The sequence below is a fragment of the Lontra canadensis genome, unplaced genomic scaffold (genome assembly GCF_010015895.1).
Source record: "Lontra canadensis isolate GAN:19392208 unplaced genomic scaffold, GSC_riverotter_1.0 scaffold6, whole genome shotgun sequence".
NCBI classification, from domain to species: domain Eukaryota; kingdom Metazoa; phylum Chordata; class Mammalia; order Carnivora; family Mustelidae; genus Lontra; species Lontra canadensis.
The window spans coordinates 12,785,504-12,807,028 of record NW_022631000.1 but is presented as its reverse complement, the minus strand read 5'-3'; the positions used below and the strand labels follow the sequence as shown (position 1 = coordinate 12,807,028).

Genomic DNA, 21,525 nt, shown 5'->3' with positions numbered 1-21,525 from the left:
TAATATAATGATGATATTATGGATATTGAAGTTAGTATTGCCTGAGTTTCCATTATAGACACCCCCCATTTTCTGAATTGCGCTGGTTTTGTAAACTCTTTAAGCCTCAATGTCTCCATCTATGAAACAGAGATAATAATCAGCCTCCTGTGAGTATTAAAAAGAAATTTTGACTGTCAATGTCTTATCACAGCGCCTTGAACACAGTGTATATTCAATATTGTAGTGCAGACACAGATGAAGATAAAATTTTTGTTTTCTCTGCTTCAGCAAAAACGAAGCTAGAAAAGCACTTTGAACTCAGGGAGGCCAACCTTATTTAGAAGGAGGTTGGGGTGAGGGATGTTCTTTAGAATTACTGTGAATGCCTGCCCTCAAAAGGGTAAAGGGATGGAGAAAAGGACAGACTAAGACTGTACTGAAGCCGACACCCTGGGCTTAGAAGAAGGAAAAGGAGGATAACGTTCTGGGTACTAGCAGACAGCTCAGCCAAACCTAGCTCTGTGCTCCAGGTCTGACATGCAGTTAGAGCGGGGTGAGTCTGTACAAGGGAGAATCACTGATGTAAAAATGTGGGAATTGAGAACTAGCCCTACAACAGAATGCTGGGCTCAGGTGTCACAGCCAGCTTCTCCTCAGCTCTCAGTGTCTCACTACCCAGAGCTAGTGCAGCCAAGTGGGAGTGCTGGGCTGAAATGTACCTCACAGCCCCCCAATATTTTTTTTTCTTGAATGAAAGAGAGTGCAAGCCAGGGAGGGGCAAAGGGAGAGGGAGAGACTCTTAAGAAGGCTCATGCCCAGTGCACAGCCCTACATAGGCTTGATCTCACCACCCTGAGATCATGACCTGAGTCAAAATCAAGAGTTGAGCACTTAACCAGCTGAGCCACCCAGGTGCCCCTCAGGCCAAGATACTACTTTACTGAACAAAAGAGAGTCCAGGGTCTTGGATTGACTCCCATTTCTGGTAGGTAGAAGGATGGGCTTCCTTATCAGGTCTCTGGATTGAAACTGGATCATATTAGTTGTATAAGGACACTTAGAAAGGGGTTGGGGACACTCCCATTATGATGTTGCCGTTAGTTGTGAAATGAATGGACTCTATAAGGTGGGGTTGATTTTCAGTTCCTTGAGAGTATCCAAAATTGATGGATATACCACAGGCTATGCAGAACAGTCCACTGAAGTGTGGGAAGAAAATATTAGAACTTCTATTTGTAATTTTTAATATATTATAAAAATATATTGTGTTCAGTTTAACCTAGACAAGCCTCACAAAATGAATAAGTAGCATAAAAAAGATTTCTGCAAAAAAAACCCAAATCCCCGAATCTCCACAATACTCCACATCTTAAAGATAATACTAACAGTATAAAAACAAACACGTCAAAACCGACACTCTTCTTATTTTTAGTTGTTAGAAGATAAACTGAGGGCATATTAAAAATCTTTAGTTTATTTGAACAGAACTTGATTTGAATCTGGCAGCATCCAATCTAGCAGACAGAAAGGAGCTCTGAAGGGCAGTACAAAATGGAAGACTTTTATAGGGAGAACAGAACAGGAACTAGGAAGTTGTACTGGCAAAAAGAGGGTTGGTTATTGCAGTTATTTTCCCTGCACGGTGGGGGTCTATCAGGCAGATGACCTAACTACGGCTAATGAAGAGATTCCTGATCCACTGGTTTAGATTCCATTCTGGGAGAGCTGAAACTGGAATTAAGTCTCAGTGTACTGATGTGGGGATAAGGATAAGCAACTCCTTTTGGGGTCTGTCTTCTTGTTTTCAACATAGTATAAACTTGTCAACCATTAAATAATATTAAAACGATGATTTAAGGAGATATGACAGTATGCTATATTATAGATATTTATAAATGTAAACTCAACGTCTTCTTTCAAGGTAAAGAAAGTATTTTAACAATGGGTGAGATGATAAATGCTTTTCAAAAGAACCCCATACTCTGAAAAATGCTTTATGAAAATGATGCTTCCATTAATAAGTGATTTTGTTGCTGAAAATGATTTCATCTTATCAGATACTATTCTTTCTCTACACACCTACAAAATTAGAAAACACTGCTTTCTGAACTATTTTTTAAAGTTGTCCAAAAATGTTTGGTGTTGTTTTGACTCTTTTGCTTAAAATATATAAAAGCACAACACCTTGCAGTTTGCTTGCAAGAATAATTGATATCAGGACAAATGTTAATTTGCTAGTTAATTTCATTTTAGCATAATCTTAATGATTTGACTATCTACTCAATTTCTAGAAAGAAGGAAGAGTGAACAAAAGTGCCCCCCCCACTATCCTTACATTATTAGTTAACTTTCAATGAAGCAAATGGAGTCTATCTCTCAGTTGGAAGATAATTTTGTGTCCACATCAAATAATTTTTTTCCTAACAGTTATGAAGCCACATAGGAAGTATGACCATACTGGTTACACTTTTTCTCCCAAATAAGAAATCTGAGCTACAAGTGTGTGAGTATTTTTCTTTCTGGGACTCCACATTTCTGGTGAATTTGCCTTCAGAAATAAAGAGCTGGTCAGCATTCAGTTAAAAGTGAACCCAGGAACTCAGGTTCTAGGATTTACTGTGGGTAAATCACTTAAATGAAAATCACTTAAATGAAAATTATTAAAACTGACATTTTATTTAAACTTCATGAGAACATCAGAATTTTAATGTACTAAAAATTACAACACACACACCCTTGGAATTAAAAAAAAAAAGGAAAAATTACACGGATACACTTGACCATGTCTTTTATTTAATAGAGTAACAGGGGCCAACACAGCAGGTAATCCAGAAATTGCTTCAGTTTCTAGGTAAACTACTTCTTGTCCACCTTTTCTCTGGAGCATTATGACTACAGATTGTAGCTCAAAGGAATGCCAATCCTTCTGACTATGGGCTATCCTGATTACTGCCCCACTCACCTCCAGCTCTCTCCGAGATCCAACACACATTCCAGCAAAGTACTGGGGATGGGAAAGTAAAACATATCAGTTAGGATTAGGTTCATCTGTGAATAAAACAGACCACTTTTCCCCCCTTCCTCCCCCCACACAAAAAAAGTTACTCAAAAAAGATAGAAGTATCATTCCTTCATGTGAAATAATTTCAGAGAGAGTAAGTCCAGGAATGATGACGATCTCACAATCATCAAGGAACCAATCTTTCTCCAAGGTTCTGCTTCAACATGATTAAGAGGTGGTCCTTGTTCTTGGGGTTCAACATGCCTGCTAGAGCTCCAACTATTGTAGCAGCAGGATGAAGGAAAGGCAAAGGAGGGCTTTTTAATTAAGGAGAACATCTGAAGTGTCACACAATGCTTCCATTTATGTCATATGGCCCCAAATTGATGATGTAGTCAGTCCTAGCTGAAAGGGAGAGTGAATATGTGCATTTTTTTTTACTAAAATCTAGGCTAAAATATGTATCTCTTATTACTAAAAAAGAGGGGAGTAAATATTAAAAGACAAGCATCAGTCTTTGTCATACCCCTATTCCTTTCTTTAATTATTTTAGGTTTTATAAAAATGACACAAAGTCCATCTCAATTATGTAAATGGGACTCTTTTATACTATGGAGTATATAATTCCTTTTATTCCATTTCCCATAGAATTTTAAGTTATTGACCCAGAGGCCAAACTCCAGCAGTGTAAACTTCCATATGGCAGTGATTTCTAAATGTGACTCACATCTTTGCTTCCATCCAAAGGTCAATGATTCCCCAAACCATTTTGTTTATTGATCCCACTATCCATCTTTTTATGTATTTATTTGTTTTTAAAGATTTTATTTATATTTCTATTTAAATTTTATATATATGTGTGTGTGTATATATATATAATGGAATATTACCCCCCCCCATCAAAAATGAAATCTTGTCATTTGTTCTGAAACAGAAGATATATATTTATTCATGGATATGTGGCCTCTATAATCGGGAATTCTTCTAGAAGTTTTGAGAAGAAAGTCTAAGATTTTAGGAAAATATTAAAAATATTAAGAAGATAAGTTAGGAAGTTAGCAATGATGAAGAAGTGGATTTAATAAGTATCAAATGAGAGATGGCAGATTTTTTTTAAGATTTTTTATTTATATATTTGACAGACAGCGATCACAAGTAGGCAGAGAGGCAGGCAGAGAGAGAGAGAGAGAGGAGGAAGCAGCCTCCCCGCTGAGCAGAGAGCCCGATGTGGGGCTCAATGCCAAGACCCTGAGATCATGACCTGAGCCAAGGGCAGAGGCTTTAACCCACTGAGCCACCCAGGCGCCCCAGAGATGGCAGATATTTTAAATAGCTCACAAAATCTTTACAGAAGAACCTGAGATATCAACATGATTTTTCAAAAATTTCGATTTGGACAAAAAGAAATTATTTTTAGCTGATACCAAAAGTCAGAAGCTTAACCAACTGTGCTAGCTAGGCGCCCCTACACTAAGAGACTCTTAATGATAGAGAACAAACTGACAGTTAGTGGAGGGAGGCAATGGAGATGAGCTAGATGGATGATGGGTATTAAAGAGGGCACTTGTGATGAGCACTGGGTGTTGTCTATAAGTGATGAATCACTGAACTCTACTCCAGAAACCAATATTGCACTGTATGTTAACTAAGTAAATTTAAAATAATTAATAATTAATTAATCGTTTGGTGCAATTACTTATAAAACTCTATTTAGAAGGTGTATTTTATTGATTAATTTATTTTACAGTTTGCATTTCAATGTTCCTAACTCCCTTCACAGATGTCTCTTTCAAGGGGGCCTTGGCTGGCAACAAATTTGAAGTGTGACCATGAAAATGGTAGGAAGAAGACATGAGATATCTTTCCAATAGTTGTTTTCTTTTGCAAAGTTTGGGTTCACATAAATATTTTGCACCTCAAGTAGCCATGAGAACAGAAATTTTTACAAAAGATTCTGTGTGATGTCAGTTTTGGATCACTTTCAGAGTAATGGTTCCATCCAGGGATTTTTAGATGTTGCTAATCTGTTATGTTTTTAAAAGATCCATATCACAGTGATAGGAACAGGCTGTGGGTAACAAGCAGGGCTCATGGGAATGGTATTAGAGCACAAAACTTTGGCTTTAAGGTCTTTTGTTTTGATCCAATGCACTTTGTGAATGACTAACTGCGTATCAGTAGTTTGGTAGTTGAGGTCTACAGAGATATAAAGAAAAACACATTGTCACTAAAGGCACAGTAGATATTAAAAATGCAAATTAGATGATGATTAGTAAAGATAGATTAACACAGATTTATAAAATATTAATAAACTGGACTCCTTCTTAGAAATCATGTTGAAACATGCTACCCTTCAAATCAAGAAGTTTCAGACTTGGCTTTCTAAATGTATGTTGAGAAAGAGAAGTCAAAGATACATATTGATCTTGCTATAAAAAGAAAACAAACATTTAAAATAATAATAATAATAATAAGCATTATTTAATTCTCATTTTTGCATACACACGTTAACCAAATACACCATTTCAAGCCCAATGACTTGACTACTAAGCACAGTATGGAAACACTATAAAGAAGACTCAGAAAATTACAAAGTTGAAAGACTCCCTTTTGACTTTAGGCCTGAGGAATGTTGTTAAATTAGAAGAAAATCTTTCCCCAAATTTCTCATAAAGAAAAAGGAGATTTGGACAATTCAATCATAGATTTTTCTTTTGAAATTCAAAAGATATAAAAATAAACCATTCTTTTTTTAAATTAACATATAATGTATTATTTGTTTCAGGGGTACAAGTCTGTGAATCATCAGTCTTACACAATTCACAGCACTCATCATAGCACATACAAGGCACTAACATTTTCCTTTGTAAAATAGAGGTAATAATAATGCCTGCCTCATCAGGCTATTCACCTGATGAAGGTGAATATTCACCTGAGAAGTCCTGGCATGAGGAGATTGCTCAATATAGATTCATTTTCTCTTTTCAAAGACGGTAATTAAAATGTAACTAAGAATATTCATCTGGATCACTGAGGACAAAGTAAATTGTGATGGGAACTTATTTTTTACTTTTAGATCAAAACAATTTTTTTATTTCAAAAAAAAAAGCAGAGAACTACAGTAGAGGGAGAGAAATCCTTAGAAAATCATTTCCTCCCTTCCAAGAGTACACCCCATCTACCTTCACATAACAATACCACTGGACTCTGTAATTGTGACTAATAAACTTACCCACAATTTTATAACTATGATATCTATAATTAACAGAGATAAATATTTAAGAGTTAAGGTAACCCTTGAAAATGTCTTTCTTCTTCTAGAATTACAGAGCAATTAAATGTAAAAAAATAACTAAAGAAAGACTACTTAAAGGCACTTCCTAGAAGGATGATGGTATGAAGGAAAATACATCATATTTATAATCACGAAAACTAGGTTTCCATTTCAACTGCGTGTGTAAGCACTCTGTGCCCCAGAGACTAGATTTCCTTGCCCGTGAAATGGAGCTGATACCTGCTGTGAGAATAAAACAGTGTACATAGAACATTCAGCCTACTATTTATCTCATGGTATTCACTCCTTCCTTCATTCAGCAATGTTTAATAAATTCTTATATTATGTCTGTCAATGTGCAAGGCACTAGAAATATAGGCATGGTTCCTGCTCTTATGGAGCTTACAATATGGTGGAAGAGGCAGCCATTAAGAATGACACAAATCATAGTTTGATAAATAAGTGGAAGTTAATTCTGACTAAAAATTAGTTCTATTTCCCTTCTCCTCATTTATAATAAAGAGAACACTTGTTCTTTGTACTTTCACTTGTAAGAATTAACTGAACTGATGAATGTGAATCCTACTTGGAAATTCTACAGCTTTCCACAAATGTCCTTTACTATATTTGCAACAAAACTTGATCATGCAAGGCCCTAGGGCAAGTACGAAGATTAACTGGATACAGGTTCTACCTGTCCCTTCTGGGGGAAGGTAGGACTACTGGGCACTGTGAGCTATAATTCCAGGCAGTACGTGCTAAAAAATGTTTTGAGAGAACTTGAGGAAAGTAATTAGATATTTGGAGGCAGCAGAGATGGGCTTGATTGAGAAGGCTTAGGGAGACTTTAATGGAGCAGGTATATTTGAACTGGCCTTGACAGGAAGCATTTGGATTTGAGGAGATCAGGAAAACAGAATAAGCAAAAGCAGAAGCTGGAGAACAAGGGGCAACAAAGAAACAGTACATGGTGCTTTATGACTAGACTGAAGGAAGTGTTATTGGAAGTACTTGGCAATTAAGAGTTTTGACAAGTTGGGGCACCTGGGTGGCTCAGTGGGTTAAAGCCTCTGCCTTCGGCTCAGGCCATGATCCCAGGGTCCTGGGATCGAGCCTTGCATCGGGCTCTCTGCTCAGCAGGGAGCCTGCCTCCACGTCTCTCTCTGCCTGCCTCTCCGCCTACTTGTGATCTCTGTCCATCAAATAAATAAATAAAATCTTTAAAAAAAAAACAAAAAAGAGTTTTGACAAGTAGATTGAGATCACAGCATAAAGGACCTTGAATGCCAAGCTATGGAGTATGACCTGTATTTTTGACAGCTGCAAGTCATGGAAGGAATTTGAGTAAGACAACACGACTGAAGCTGTGAGTCAAGAAGAGTAATCATCCTATAATAGCATGTCAAAAGGAGTGTTACGACTATTGATATAATTTTTCTGAAGGGCCTGGAGAGGAAGATTTTGAAGTCTTATATTTTGTCTTCTTGAAATCCAAGGTCTTGAAGCCATCAGAGTCAGAGTGGTCTAGGGAACTTGAAGTATTCTTATAGTTGTTGGCACTGACACAGGCAGAAAATAGGCTTCCTTTTCCAAAGAGTATGGAACTCGTAATATAGATCCAAAGAGCATTTTTGTTTGGTGAAAATAAAGCCCTTTTTGCAACCACATCTCTCATTTGCCTTAGCATGCATCACATTATCTATAATCTCATCTCATAGAAATAGTCCAGAGAGACACCAGGAGTTAAAAACAATTGCTCTAAAAACCAAGCTGCGATGACTCACCATTCTAAAAGGTATACACCAGACCCTGTTTTACACCCACTCAGGGCTGCGACTTAAGCATTCAGTAACGGCTGATCAGAGCAGTTTAATGAAATATCCCTGCTTCTGGAATTCCCATGAGCTGCGGCACAGAACAAGCTGACCCTGACCCTCTCCCTCCACACCCAAGAGCCTCTCAGAGCTAAAACAGCTGTGGGAGATGAGTGGAAGCTGGTCAGCCAATCAACAAACAGCTGGTGGGTTACAGGCTCCATCTGTGAGTCTGCAGAGGTGGTGGGGGAAGCCAAGTTGCCCTGCCCAGCTGGGTTCAGAACCTCTTGACTGAAAGAGAATAACAGATGTTCATTTAAAAAGTCCAACTACAAACCCCAAACATAATTTTACTGCACAAATACATGCCAGTGAATATTTGGAGAATAAGAACATTTTTTTGCCAGCCCTCACAGGGCGCTTGGAAGACAGACACAGAGAAAGGTCTACATATTTCTAATCTTTATCACATTTCCACGATGAACTCCAGAGAATGTGAGACACTGTCTTGGTATGTTCTGCAGAGCTTGCAGGGCTTGCACTGGGTTTGTTTAGAGCTGGGGCAAACATGGGACTGGGCTTCTTATTCCCAAGGCAAGGAGAACTGATTAAGTAGGAGCAGGATAGGTAGCTATAGGCTTTGCAGTATTACTTTATATATAAGTTTTCACATTAAATAGACACATTTAGCATGAATTGACCAACATAGAAAAAAATGACACTAAGCCATCTACATAAGCTTTTAAAGAATTCGAAGTCCAAGATTTAAAATTCTCTTTATCCAGATAAGCAACTAGCAACTAGGGTTGTGCCTCGTGATGAACAGATTATGTAATAAAGAGAGGCATCCAAAGGTTAAGCCCTTTCTCTCAATGATGTGCAAGAAAGTGGAAATCTCCAAGCCTGGAAAAGATCACCTGAAGGCCTGTTCTTCAGAAGCTTTACCTCGCTGCCTTGGCCCAAAGATCAATGTGTTTATGGCAAACGTGTGAAGTTATGAGTTCTCTAAAGGTCAAGGAAGATGCCAGAAAGGTCTTAAAAGGTTTTTTCAGCTGGTCTTTGGGCTCTAGTTTATATTTGTGGCTCTATCTTGTCTGAAACTGCCTCCAAAGTCTTTCTAGTTCAATTATGAGAAGGCCTGAACCTCCATATCCACATCAGGATTTCCTGATCTCTCCTGGAGGACATTACTCTGTAATGCGGGAAGGAGAATATTGGCTTCCAGTAAACTAGAGGTTTTGGGTATCCAGGACGATATTCCTTAGTCCTTCAGTTGGGGGTAGAGTTAAATTTACTTTAAGCAACCAAATGATACCTGTGAGGATTGCGAGAGTAGAAATGGATTCCTATAGGTACTCAAACTGATGTGCTAGATCCCAAAGCACTAGAGGTAGGTCAGGAGACCAAGACAGGGTTCATGGATTAGAGATCACAGGCAGAGTTGGGACAGACACAGTTCAGGGTAAACACCTGAATCTTGGTATGCTGAATCACCAAAAAATATCACCCATTGTCACCAATAACTGCATTCAGTGACTGAGATCCCAGGGCATGCTTCCTGCCTTGTGTTAATTGTTTTGGGTATAATTGATTAGTGGAATTATCTCAGATTCCTAAAGAAGTTTCTGACACAACAGGCATGGAATTTTTCCTTTTAAATTGACAAAACATCTGCTATTTCTACTGTGGACTTGTGTAGGGTGGGAAAGTTTAAATAACTTCTTAAAAATTGTTAATACAGTGCCTCTCATGGTATATGTTTGTTTTCAGGTTGCTTTAAGGAGCTCCCTTGGAAAATACACGAAGTCCTTACTTCTCAACAAAAATGTCATTCTGAGAGAAGACCACCAAAATTAATCCATCTCAACAAGTACTAAATGCCATAGCAAATAGTTCAAAATTTCTTTGCAACCTTATATTGAAATCTGAGATAAAAATATAAAGTTTACTTTATTTTAGGTGTAACATATTGAGTTGCAATTGCAAATGTGGGCTACGTTCTTAGGATGATGAAAAAATGACTCAGCCCTTGCCTTGGGATTGAGCACAATTTTCCCAACCAAATCTATAACGTGACCCAGCATCCATCACTTCACAGTGGACTTATATAGCACAGCCCCAATGAGGATCACATTTTTAAGCTTATTCAATGGCTTTTCAATGGCTTAGCTGATTTTCTGAAAGATGTATTTCCAAATAATTTTCATGCACGGTACCAATCATTCTTTTTGCCCTTGTTGATTTTGTCTCCTGCCAGATCCATTGCATGTAACTTTAGCAGTTCTTCACTATTTCTTGTTAGATAAAGATGCTAATTGATGGGCACAGTTGTTACACAGAGAAGAACTTTTGGGAACTAACTTTGTAAGACAGTCCACTATTTTTGTGTTTTTATGACACTTGCTTCTTTTCTACCTTTTTTCCTTAGATTATAACAATTCTGATGACAGGTATTTCATTCAAATTTTTTTTTTTTTCTCAAAAGCAAGCCAGGGGGTTGCCTGGGTGGCTCAGTGGGTTAAAGCCTTTGCCTTAGGCTCAGATCATGATCTCAGCGTCCTGGGATCAAGCCCTGCATCGAGCTCTCTGCTCAGCAGGGAGCCTGCTTCCTCCTCTCTCTCTGCCTGCCTCTCTGCCTACTTGTGATCTCTGTCTGTCAAATAAATAAATAAAATCTTTAAAAAAAATAAAAACGAGCCAGGGAAATTACTTCAAGTCATACACAGTAATTATAATAACCATAGACTCCAGACTCAAGGCAAACTTCACCTGGAGTAGCCACTCTCCAAATGTTTGAATTTTCTGTGAGGGAACCTCTATTTTAACACTTTCTCCAACAGGATGCTTACTGTCTCCCCAGGCATCTCGCTTCGCATTTGCACAGCTCTGGTGTTTATAACATTTTCCTTATAGTAAGCTGAAATCTTATCTAATATTTGGGCATATGAGAGTACAGCTGTCAGGATGCTGGAAAAAACACAGTGGGGAAAAGGGAGGAAAAAGATCAATAGGGTTATTTTTGCCATGGAGGCAAATTGAGTTTGAATAGTTGGGTGAACATTTAACTGGCTTTACTGCATTTGAAAACACAGAAAAGAAATTGTTCTTTTAAGCATCTGTCAGATTTTCGTGCTCTGAATATCTATAGAAAAAGTAGTTTGAAATCTGTCTTTAAGTACTTGTGTCTTTTCAATAAACTGCGTAAATATTAAACATCTAAACATAATGAAATATTTGTTTTTCAACAGAAAAAACTCTAAAAAATAACCCGTGGATTTAAAATCCTTTTTTTCCCCTCTCTATGTCCATCTATATTACTTACTGAGTCAGAAATGTTGATAATTTAGACATACTAGCTCACCACGAACAGGTGTACACGTGTCTTGTTTTTTTGCCTATTTTGGAACAACACTTAAATTAAAATAATTTTGAAACTACCGTATTTTAAAAATCAAAGGCATTATTTTATTTCTTCTTTTAAACTTTATTCTATTTTTTTTGCTAAGGAAATGTTGAAAAAGAAAAACAAGACTAGGGGTATCACATTGCCTGATTTCAAGCTTTACTACAAAGTTATAATTACCAGACGCATGGTACTGGCACAAAAACAGACACATAGACCAGTGGAACAGAGTAGAGAGCCCAGATATGGACCCTCAACTCTATGGTCAAATAATCTTCGACAAAGCAGGAAAAAATATACAGTGGAAAAAATTCTCTTCAATAAATGGTGCTGGGAAAATTGGACAGCTATGTACCGAAGAATGAAACTCGACTATTCTCTTACACAACACACAAAGATAAACTTGAATTGGATAAAAGACCTCACCATGAGGCAGGAATCTATCAAAATCCTAGAGGAGAACATGGGCAGTAACCTCTTCGACACTGGCCACAGCAAATTCTTTCAAGGCATGTCTCCAAATGCAAAGGAAATAAAAGCAAAAATGAACTTTTGGGACTTTATCAAGATCAAAAGTTTCTGCACAGCAAAGGAAACAGTCAACAAAACAAAGAGGCAACCACGGAATGGGAGAAGATATTTGCAAATGACACTACAGAAATTATTTTATTTCTAAAAATAAAGTTAAAGGCATAATTTTCTTTCCTGCTTTTTTTCTTTTCTTAAGTTTTAAGTTATAGCCAGGTTAATTTAGGTCCAACATGGCAAAAAGAAATGATTTCCATCTTAATCCAAGTTTACGGTCAGGAAAACTTTTATAATTACGTTGTTAAAACCCTTAATTAATGGAATCACTGCCTAATTTCCAATGCAACTGCACTGCTCTTTAATTGAAGACAGAAGCTCTGGGGCTCTGCTTTCCCTTCCTACATGGGGATGTTCACCATTCAGTGGACCCCATAAGATGTGTCTGGGGAGTTTCATAGTTCCCTGCATTTTGCGCAACTCACATTCAAACCATCTTCTTCTAAAGACTGTGGACCTGAAGGTCATGCATTTCTCTTGCTCCTCTAGGGTACCTTCACACTCATCTGTTGGTTAAAGTTCAAAACTTATTTGCAGGAGGAAATCCCAGGGGTCCCAAGCTCCTCTCAGGTATTATACTGAGGGCCTACTGTCTCATGACCGCTTGCAGCTTGATTCAACTTCACACCATCAGCAGGTTTCCACTATTACTACTAAAATCAGTGCCCATCAGCAGGTTTCCAAGGTTACTGCTAGAATCAGTACCAGTTTTTCAGCCCACTTCTAGACCAAGGGAGCCTTGAGTTTTCTCTCTAAAGTTCTTTGCTCACAGTTGAGGAACTTGCAGCAGGAATAAAACATTGATGTTTGAGGAAAATTATAGTGACAACCATTTAGGGGATAGATTAGAAGGATGAGTCTGGTGGCCAGAAGACCAATTGGAAGACATTTGCCGCTGTAGAGGTAAAAGCCAACAGAAGACACAACGTGTGAACACTACTCTGGCTTCCAATTTCACGACAGATTGGCCCCAAATACTTAATAGGTGAATCCTCTTCTAGTGTTTAACCATTTCTCTTTGTGTTTGGCGCTTAGCACTTCTGTCTGATCTTTTAGTTCCTTCCCACATCATTCCAGTAGGCTGTCGCCTTAGGCTGGATGTTCTTGTGCAGTCACTGTTCCCCTCTGTCCTGATTATCTGAGAGGTAAGCACATCGCATACATAAAAAATAGCCATTTACAGTCCAATCCATAGAGACGGGCCAATAGTGGTTTCCAGGGACTGAGGAAAGGAAGGCCACAGAGAGAAATCTTTTAATAGGTAGAGTTGCCATTTGGGAAGATGAAAAAGTTCTGGAGATGGATGGTGGTGATGGCTGCACAGCAATGGAGATGCACTTGTGCTGCTCAACTGGACGCTTAAATGTCATTAAAATGAAAAAAATTATTAAAATGTAAATGTTATGCTGTCTATATTTTGCCACAATGAACAAAGAAACAAAAGAATGAGAACTTCTGGGGCAAATCAATCCAGAATCTTGCTCTACTTCAAGATACTTTATTTGTGTGAGTTAACAAATTCCCTGTTGTTTTACAGCAGTTAGCTATGGATTTCCTGTAAGTTGAACCATGAAGCACTCTAATAAAATCATTGTTAGAGAAAAATTGACCCTTTTATATAAAAAATAACCATTCTCATTTTTGGAGATGAAGAAACTGAGAGGTTCAGGGAGGTTGACAGCTTGCCCAAGTCACACCATTAGGGAGCACAAACCTCAGATTCCAATCTAAAGCTTGTCCAGCTGAAAATTTTGTGCTGATGAATATATAACCTCCAAATACGGGAGCTGGGAACTGCTCCCCAACCAGAAACAGGAATTTTTTTTTTTTTTTAATCTAAGCCCTTTCTCTTGTTTTCGATGCCGTTACTTACCAACATTTATTTGTACTGACTGAATTTCCTGATAGTTAACGTCAAGACTCCTGCCAAAATCCATCATCTCAAATTATTTGTAAAGGGGACCACATGCTTTTATTTTCCATGCTTAACTTTTAAATAAAAATAACATTTAAAGCTTTGGAATGTTACCTGTTAACATATTCAGAATGAATTTTGCTTTGAATTTTTAAGCTCACTTTAAAGACCACATTGTATTTGATCTTTATTCCGGAATTCTTGCAACAGACTTTGGTTAAAAATATTTAAGTTATAACAATATAGTTTTTAAACAGAGATTTCTGGGGTGTGATTACAAACTAATGTGACTTTTTAGAAAACAGTAGAATCCAAATTCATATCATCGACATCAAATCAAACATCTTGGGAAACTGTATATAGTGATATTTCAATTATCCATTCACTGAAACACATAAGAAGTACTTATTCTATGTCGGGTGCCCAAGAATTTTTGAAATTCCTTTTTTATATTTCTTCCAAAGCCAGTTAATGAACAATACAGAAAGCTTATTTATGTATTTACTTGAGAGAGAACAAGAGGGAGAACACAGAGGGAGGAGAAGCAGACTCTCCACTGAGCAGGGAGCCTGCTGTGGGACTCAGTCTGAGGACCTAGAGATCATGACTTGAGCTGAAAGCAGATGCTTAACCGACTGAGCCACCCAGGTCCCCAGAAAACTTATGTCTTTATAGTCATCTATTATTTTGACCACAGCCAGAAATATACAATTTTGTCATCTACTTTATTCAGTTGACTTGTCTTCTAGAGACTTCAGGCTATGACTAAAACCCAACTCCAACTTCAGCGGCTGAAGAAGTGACAAAGTGGAGGATATGCTAAGATTCCTTTACACATAGCATACCGCTACTCTGGTAAGGCTGGCACTTGGTAATATCTGATCACTCCATCTTAAATAGTACCTTTTTTCCTTCATTTGCTATTAATTTTCCCTACGTTGTTTTTCTCTATAGTGCTTATCTCTCATTGAGAGAATGTGAGTCTCATGAGGGCAGAGACTTTTGTCTGTTGCCATATTTCTGACACCAGAATAAGGCTCAACACACAAAATGTGCTCCATCTACCATGGGATTGAAGGAATGAATAAAACGAGGATTTACATTACTTGACACAAATGTTTTGCTTCAATTTCACAATTCCATAATTCAGGGCAAGCATCAGGTTTCATTTTGATGACTTACAGTGCCATGTGCTCTGTTACTACTATTATTATTCAATAAATGGAGATAAAGTGATTGTTCGGTTCATTAGCAGTGTAGATTCTTTTCTTCTGTTCTTTCCTACTCATAGTTGGGTTGTTTTCTGAAACTTTGCTGTCTCTCCTTTTAACCATATTAGATCAGTACAAATGTCCCATTTTTGTACCATAACTGCATGCAGGGTGCTAAGAATGCAAAATAAGTGTAGGGTTACTGCATGTTTTCAAAAGCTTAAAGATGTGCTTGGAAGGTCAAGAGCCAGTATTTGAAGTACAAAACAATTAGAAGAGTGATGTTCTGCAGAATACCTTCTCAGAAAAAGGAGAATGGTTTGTGTGGGGACTTCTCAGAAAACACTGTGGAAGAGACGGTACAGAGCATGGACATTGAGAAATGAGCTGAATGTGGGCACATGTGGTTGGACCTGTAGAGAAAGGGTCAGAGGCAATATGTGATTCAAGCTGTGGAGCAGTGGAAAACAGCTCCTACCACATCAGCTTCTCCTCCTCCACAACCTGGACTCCTCTTCTCATCTTTTAAATATCGTGTTTCAGGCCACGGGACTCTTCCTCTCCATATGTACTCCTTAAGTGGTTTCTTCCAGCCTCATGCATGAAACAGCCTCCCAGATTTATAATTCTGGCCTCAGTCCTCCCTGACTCCAGACTCATGTACCAAATGCCAGCTTGACCTCTGTACCACAGTGTCTAACACAATTTTCAAGCAAGACATTTGTCTGTTTCCCGAACTATTAGTATCTTCTCTGTCTTTAAAGTATATACCAAAGAGGATGGCATTTCCACACCCATACTCCTGCTAGCAACCTAATATAAGCTACCACACGGTTCGCTTGCTCTAGTGCAATGTCTTTCTAACTGGTTTTCCTGCTGCCATTGTCCATTCACCATGTAGTACCCATAGTACCCATAGTGATTGTTTCAAATTATGTATCAGTTCTGACCACCTCCTTGTTTAAAATCCTTCAAATGTTGCTCTTCCATGACACACTTGTATAACAGAGTCTGCTTCAGTGCCTTGTACCTGCTATTCCCTCCGTGTAGAATGTTCTTCCCCTCCCCCAATACTTGGGTGTCTAGCTCTCCCAGCTTCACTTAAGACCATTATCCTTGACATCTGCCTAAAATGGCCATCCTCCCTCCATCACTTTTTACTCTCTTCTCTTTAAAAACAATCTCTTCCAAGCACTTATCTGGGTACAGATGTATTTATTTTTTTATATTCTTATTGTCTGTTTCCTACCACGGGAATATAGTTTCCATGAGGTCAGGGAGTGCTTGTTCGTTGCTATATCCCTTGTGACTAGAGCGATGTCTGGCACTGAATAAATACCTGTTGAGTGAATGAATTGCCATCTTGTTGGTTAACCCCTGTCTATGTAAGGTAGTATACTAGCAATGTGATCAAAACCCAGAGGGCAGGCTCAATGCAGAGAAACGACAAGTGAAAGATGGGGCAATTCCAGCAAAGAAAGTGCAGCAGACAGAACCAAGATGGGGACTGGGAAAATGAGGATGAAGGACTGTCAGGTAATCAAACACCTCCTGCCACCCAGATTATCTTGGACTCTTGTAGACGTTAGTGGATTCTAGGGCCAATGAAACATACCAAACAGGATTTTCCAGTGCCATGCAGTAGCTGCCATGGGAAGCCTCTTTCTGGGGAAAAGCCTGCTCCAGGGATAAAAGGAGCAGAGTCTCCAACAGGAGTGGACTCCATGCATATTGGCTGCAGCCATCGTCAGCACTGATTTTTTACATGAGAAAGTTGGCTGTGGAAATATAATTGACAATTGTTTGGCTTCTCCAGTGGTCTGTGAACTTCTAAGGGGAAGAGACTTCCTGGTTCTATATCATTCCTGATACAAAGTCTGCACTCTTGGCAAACATTTGAGAGAATGGCTGAAAGAGGGGAGAAAAAAATGGACCATTGGTCTCTTTTTGGCTATACCCACAGGTATGCAGAGCAACATAATTAGAATTTGCCTCTTTAAACCTGATTGATAGGAATCTTTTGCATGCATTGAATGGCCAATGGCTAAGACTTTGAACACAGTACTGTCTATCCCTTGCCAACCTAGAACTAACCCCCATGCAGCAAACTGATAAGCCCACAAATTTAACCTCTTGCACAGATGGAATGGCAATCAATATAGATCTAAATTTCAAATCTTTAACATTAAAGATTTAAAATGAGCCATTAGGTTATTTACATAGTTCTTTAATCTCTGCTAGGACAACATCTTTCAATTTGTTCTAATTAAGAGTTCAACGTCCTCTTAACTAAGTAAGCTTCCACTTGGGGGACAAAAAGTGTCTTTATGCCCTCCTCCCCAGCAAATTCTAAAGTAATTAAAAATAAACAAATAAAAAAAGAATATTTATAACTGTTCCCCAAGAGTTTGGGCCATTATCCAGTCAAATATTTCTTATTTTTATTTATCTTTTTAAATACACACATTTATCAATTTTGGATTAAACATGTGACCCTGTTAACATTCCAGGAACAATTTCAGAGTGTTTCTTTTTGGGGATTACTCTTTCTCAGAGCCTCTCTGGGCTGGCAGCCTCCTGAATTAGCACACCGCTGGCTTTCCTCTGGTCCCTGTTGTTTATTTCTGTCATTGTTCTGCCCCGTGAACAGTGAGAAAGAGTAGAATTCTTTTTCATGCTGAAGGACATAATGTGGTCTTCATCCTTAACATTGAATCTTTGATTAAGGTCTGCAAATGAAAAGGAAAAGTACATAGCAATCTTCAATGTATAATTCCGCATCTCTGCCACAAAGGTGTGATAAAATGGCTCTGTTTTTTTCCCGGAGGTTTAGTCCCAAGTTGCTGAAGCCTTGGGTCATGTGGGTCTGACCAGTTAGCACACCTCCTTCTGGATGCCTCCTTCCATTTACTCCAACTTCCATCAAATGGCTACTCCCATCCCTGTGTCTCTAATGCCTGTCATTCTGTTTTGTGCATTCATTTCCTTTCCTTCCTCCAAATCACTGTGCAGCCAGTGTCAGACAGTTTCAACACAGTGAATTCCCAAGCTAGCATTTCTAAATTCTACTTTCAAATGTTACTCCTTTTACCTTTCTCTGACTCGACATCCATCTCTTCCAAATCTCTCTTCTCCGCTAATGGGTTAATGTCTCCTTTTTAAGTTACAAGGGAAAAAAAATGGAAAGATCTAAGAGGGATATTTTTAAATACAGAACTCGTAAATCTTGGACTAGAAATTGAGAATTTTTACAAACCATGATAATGATTTATAGGATTTTCTGACAAACTCATGCTTCTTAATTGCTCTTATTAAGTAAGTGCTTTATGGACTTCTGAGGTTTCAGGGAAGGCTTTAGGCATTGAGGTTGGAAAAATTCTGAACAGGCAGAGAAACCCCACTTTGCTAGTCTGTCTGAGCAGGGAATGGGGAATGCTGAGGAGACCTGGAAGTCGTGCAGTCCGCTCTCTCCCGCCTATGTGTTTAGCGCGCCATCTAGTGAGGCTCACAGAAGGGAAGAAAGTCTGAGGGCTCCAGGAAGACACAAACAGCTCAAGGTTGGGCTGGCTTCCCCTCTGGGTCAAATTGCCATGGCAAAACTGACTGTTTTCAACTCTACCAGTGCACAGGTGACAAATGTTGTGCACATGGTCAGCAAGTTGGTGGAAGCCATGGGATATTTAAGGAAAAGGATAAAAGACTTTAAGGACCTCTTAAGAAAGGGAAAAAGTACTCTTATACAATTATTCCAGAAAGTGGGACTCTAAAATTATAAGTGCTCCTGTTGAACAAACAAATAATACTTCTCTATGAATACTAGAAACACAAAAAAGGAGTTGAAAGAAGAGAAAAAAGAGAAAGCATGGGAAGAAAATGAAAGAAGGGGACGGGATAGCATAATGCTTTCTAGGTAGTTTTAAACCTGGGCTCAAATTTCAGAGCTTATGATTTGTGTGATGGTAGGCAATTTATTTAAACTTACTAAGCTTCAATATATTCATCTATAAAATGGGTATCATTCCACCTATCTCGTAAAGATGCTGTGAAGGATAGAGAAAGAAATATATGAAAACACCAAGCCCAGAGATGCATGGGAAAATGCTCAACAAGTGGTAGTGTTACTACTGGGGAAAAGACAAAAAGAAAAGGGGAGGAAAGAAGTAGGCTCAGTAAAGGATAGTACGGAACACACTATGATGTGAGAAGGGAAATAACATCTAGGACTGTCCAACTTAGCCAAAGGCATTTATTTGATCAACTGAGCAGGTGAATCCCATGAGAGGGGATGTCTTCTCCAACTCTAGCAGACAGAAGTTCTCTGTCTGAAGTCCACCTTTGTTACTATACTCACAAGCGTCAGAAAGAACTCCATAGGAGTGCCCTTCTTCTTGGCACTCCTTGGTCTCCAAGCTGTGGGTTGAAAAGCCTACACTCAACCCCCTAAAGGCTTTTAATTCCGTGCTGGGATCTTATGTGAAGGAAAGGTAAATGTGACCAGTCAGAGATGGGGCTGGTCAATGGGTAGCAATTAGGAACCAGGTGAGGGTAGCCACTGTCATGGCCTAGCTCGAAGGAGCCTTCTGAAAATCCTGGCTCACCATTGTCTGTAACAATTAATACTGACTGAATGATGCTCTTCAGACACTGGAAGAAATATCTGTATATCCTGAGTCACCTACTGTCACCACCAAAAGCTGATGCCCATGGCAGATCCAGGAGGTGGATACACAGAGTTGCCTCAATCTCTCCTTTGGAACCTGATCTGGTGACTTCCAAGGATTGCCTAAAACACTCCAGACTCCTGCAATCTCTGGAGAGCACAATCCTGCATTGTTTCCCCATACTCCCTCATACATCCATGTCCTCTGAGGAAACTTCTAGCTTACTGTCTCTAGACAGAGCCCAGGGCTGGAGATTGTAATTCTCTTCCCCAGATGTAATGACCAACTACAGTCTCGGGGGAACAGCAGCCATCGCCTGCCATCTCTGACCTTTTCCCAGCTTCCTTCCATGCCAAGGAGAAAACTACGAACAAGAACTCAGTAATATGATCCCCAATTAGCATAAAATAAAAACAACCCAGTCATGTTTTCCATAGGCTTTTCCAACCACAAACTGAACACATAAAACACAGAGAAAGAGATAAAAATATATGCACAGAACTATAAATATATATACCGTCCGTGGACGTACAGCCAAACACACTGACCCAAATGAGTATCTGCCTTTAGAAAACCAAGCAGCCAGATACAGAAATCTGAGAATTTTCCCTTCTCAGTGTGCAATGTGAGTCCAGACAGGAAGGGAAAGTATCCTGGTTCCTTGGTATGGAAGGGGTTAAGTCCTCAGCCATCCTATTCTAAAGAGATTTATGATGATGTGTAGTGTTTCAAAACTTCCCCCCACCCCAAAGAACAGCCCTCCCTTCCCCACCGAGGCCACTCTCAATGTGCCGAAGTGGGAAGGAGGTGGTGTTTTGCTGATCTGTTAAATTCTTAGTGAAGTTTCCTTGATTTCCAGCGGCTGCTGTTGTTTGAGTTTGGTTTGGATCAAAACTGAGGTTGTCCTGGCATTTCTGGGACTGGGTCCTGGCAAGAGGAAGAAGAAAAAGAAGGAGAAAGAAAAGAGGAGAAAAAAAAGTGGGGAGAAATAAAGGAGGGGAGAAGGGCAGGAAAAGAAGAAAGTCCTTTTTCAACATCACATTCCTGTGTTTTGCCTCAGCCTGGAAAACATATTAATCCCAGAGCTTTCACGCTCGGAAACAAAGGGACTCAGCCAGACTGTGGGGGAAAGGGTGATAAGAAGGATCCTGGAACTCTAAAGAGAGAAAGAGCAAGATTCAGGAATAGCTGGGACTTCACTTTCAGGGGCGCCGTGTGTTGTCGGCACAGGGGACTGCCACACACAGACACACGCACGCGAGCAGAAACTACAAATGGAGAGGCGAAGACTCACAAGGACAGCTCCTTTCCCCTCATCCTACTTGTCAAGAAGGTGAAAAGACAGCCAGAGGAAAGAAGAAAGCAGCTCGGCCCTCAGGTCAGGACAGGCTGTGGGTCCGTGGCGCCTTTGGGAGCTGGAGCTGCAGCACACCCCCCTTTGTATTGCTCAGCCGGGCGAAGGAGAAAGAGGCTTGGGAGGAAAAGTATTTCATCTAGGAAACTGTCCTGGGACCACACTTCAGATTGCCTTTTAAACCCTCTGCATTCCATCTCCATGAGCCACAATGTAAGTGTGTAATCCTTTCTGTCTTTGGTGTGTTTGTTTCTTTGTTGCTCCTTTGAAGAAATGAAATAGGAATGTTGTCACAATTAATATGCTCAGTGTGCCTTTTCTCTGG

The 21,525-nt window shown here is 39.2% G+C and overlaps 1 protein-coding gene across 1 annotated transcript in view; it reads left to right on the top strand.

Annotated features, from left to right (window-relative positions):
- Positions 1 to 20,619: 20,619 nt before the first annotated feature.
- Positions 20,620 to 21,525, top strand: part of CCDC80 (coiled-coil domain containing 80) — a 32,630-nt gene continuing 31,724 nt past the window's right edge. Inside the window, exon 1 of the mRNA XM_032852208.1 lies at positions 20,620 to 21,413. The gene's annotated coding sequence lies outside the window, so the exon portion shown is untranslated. The remainder of the gene's footprint in view (positions 21,414 to 21,525) is intronic.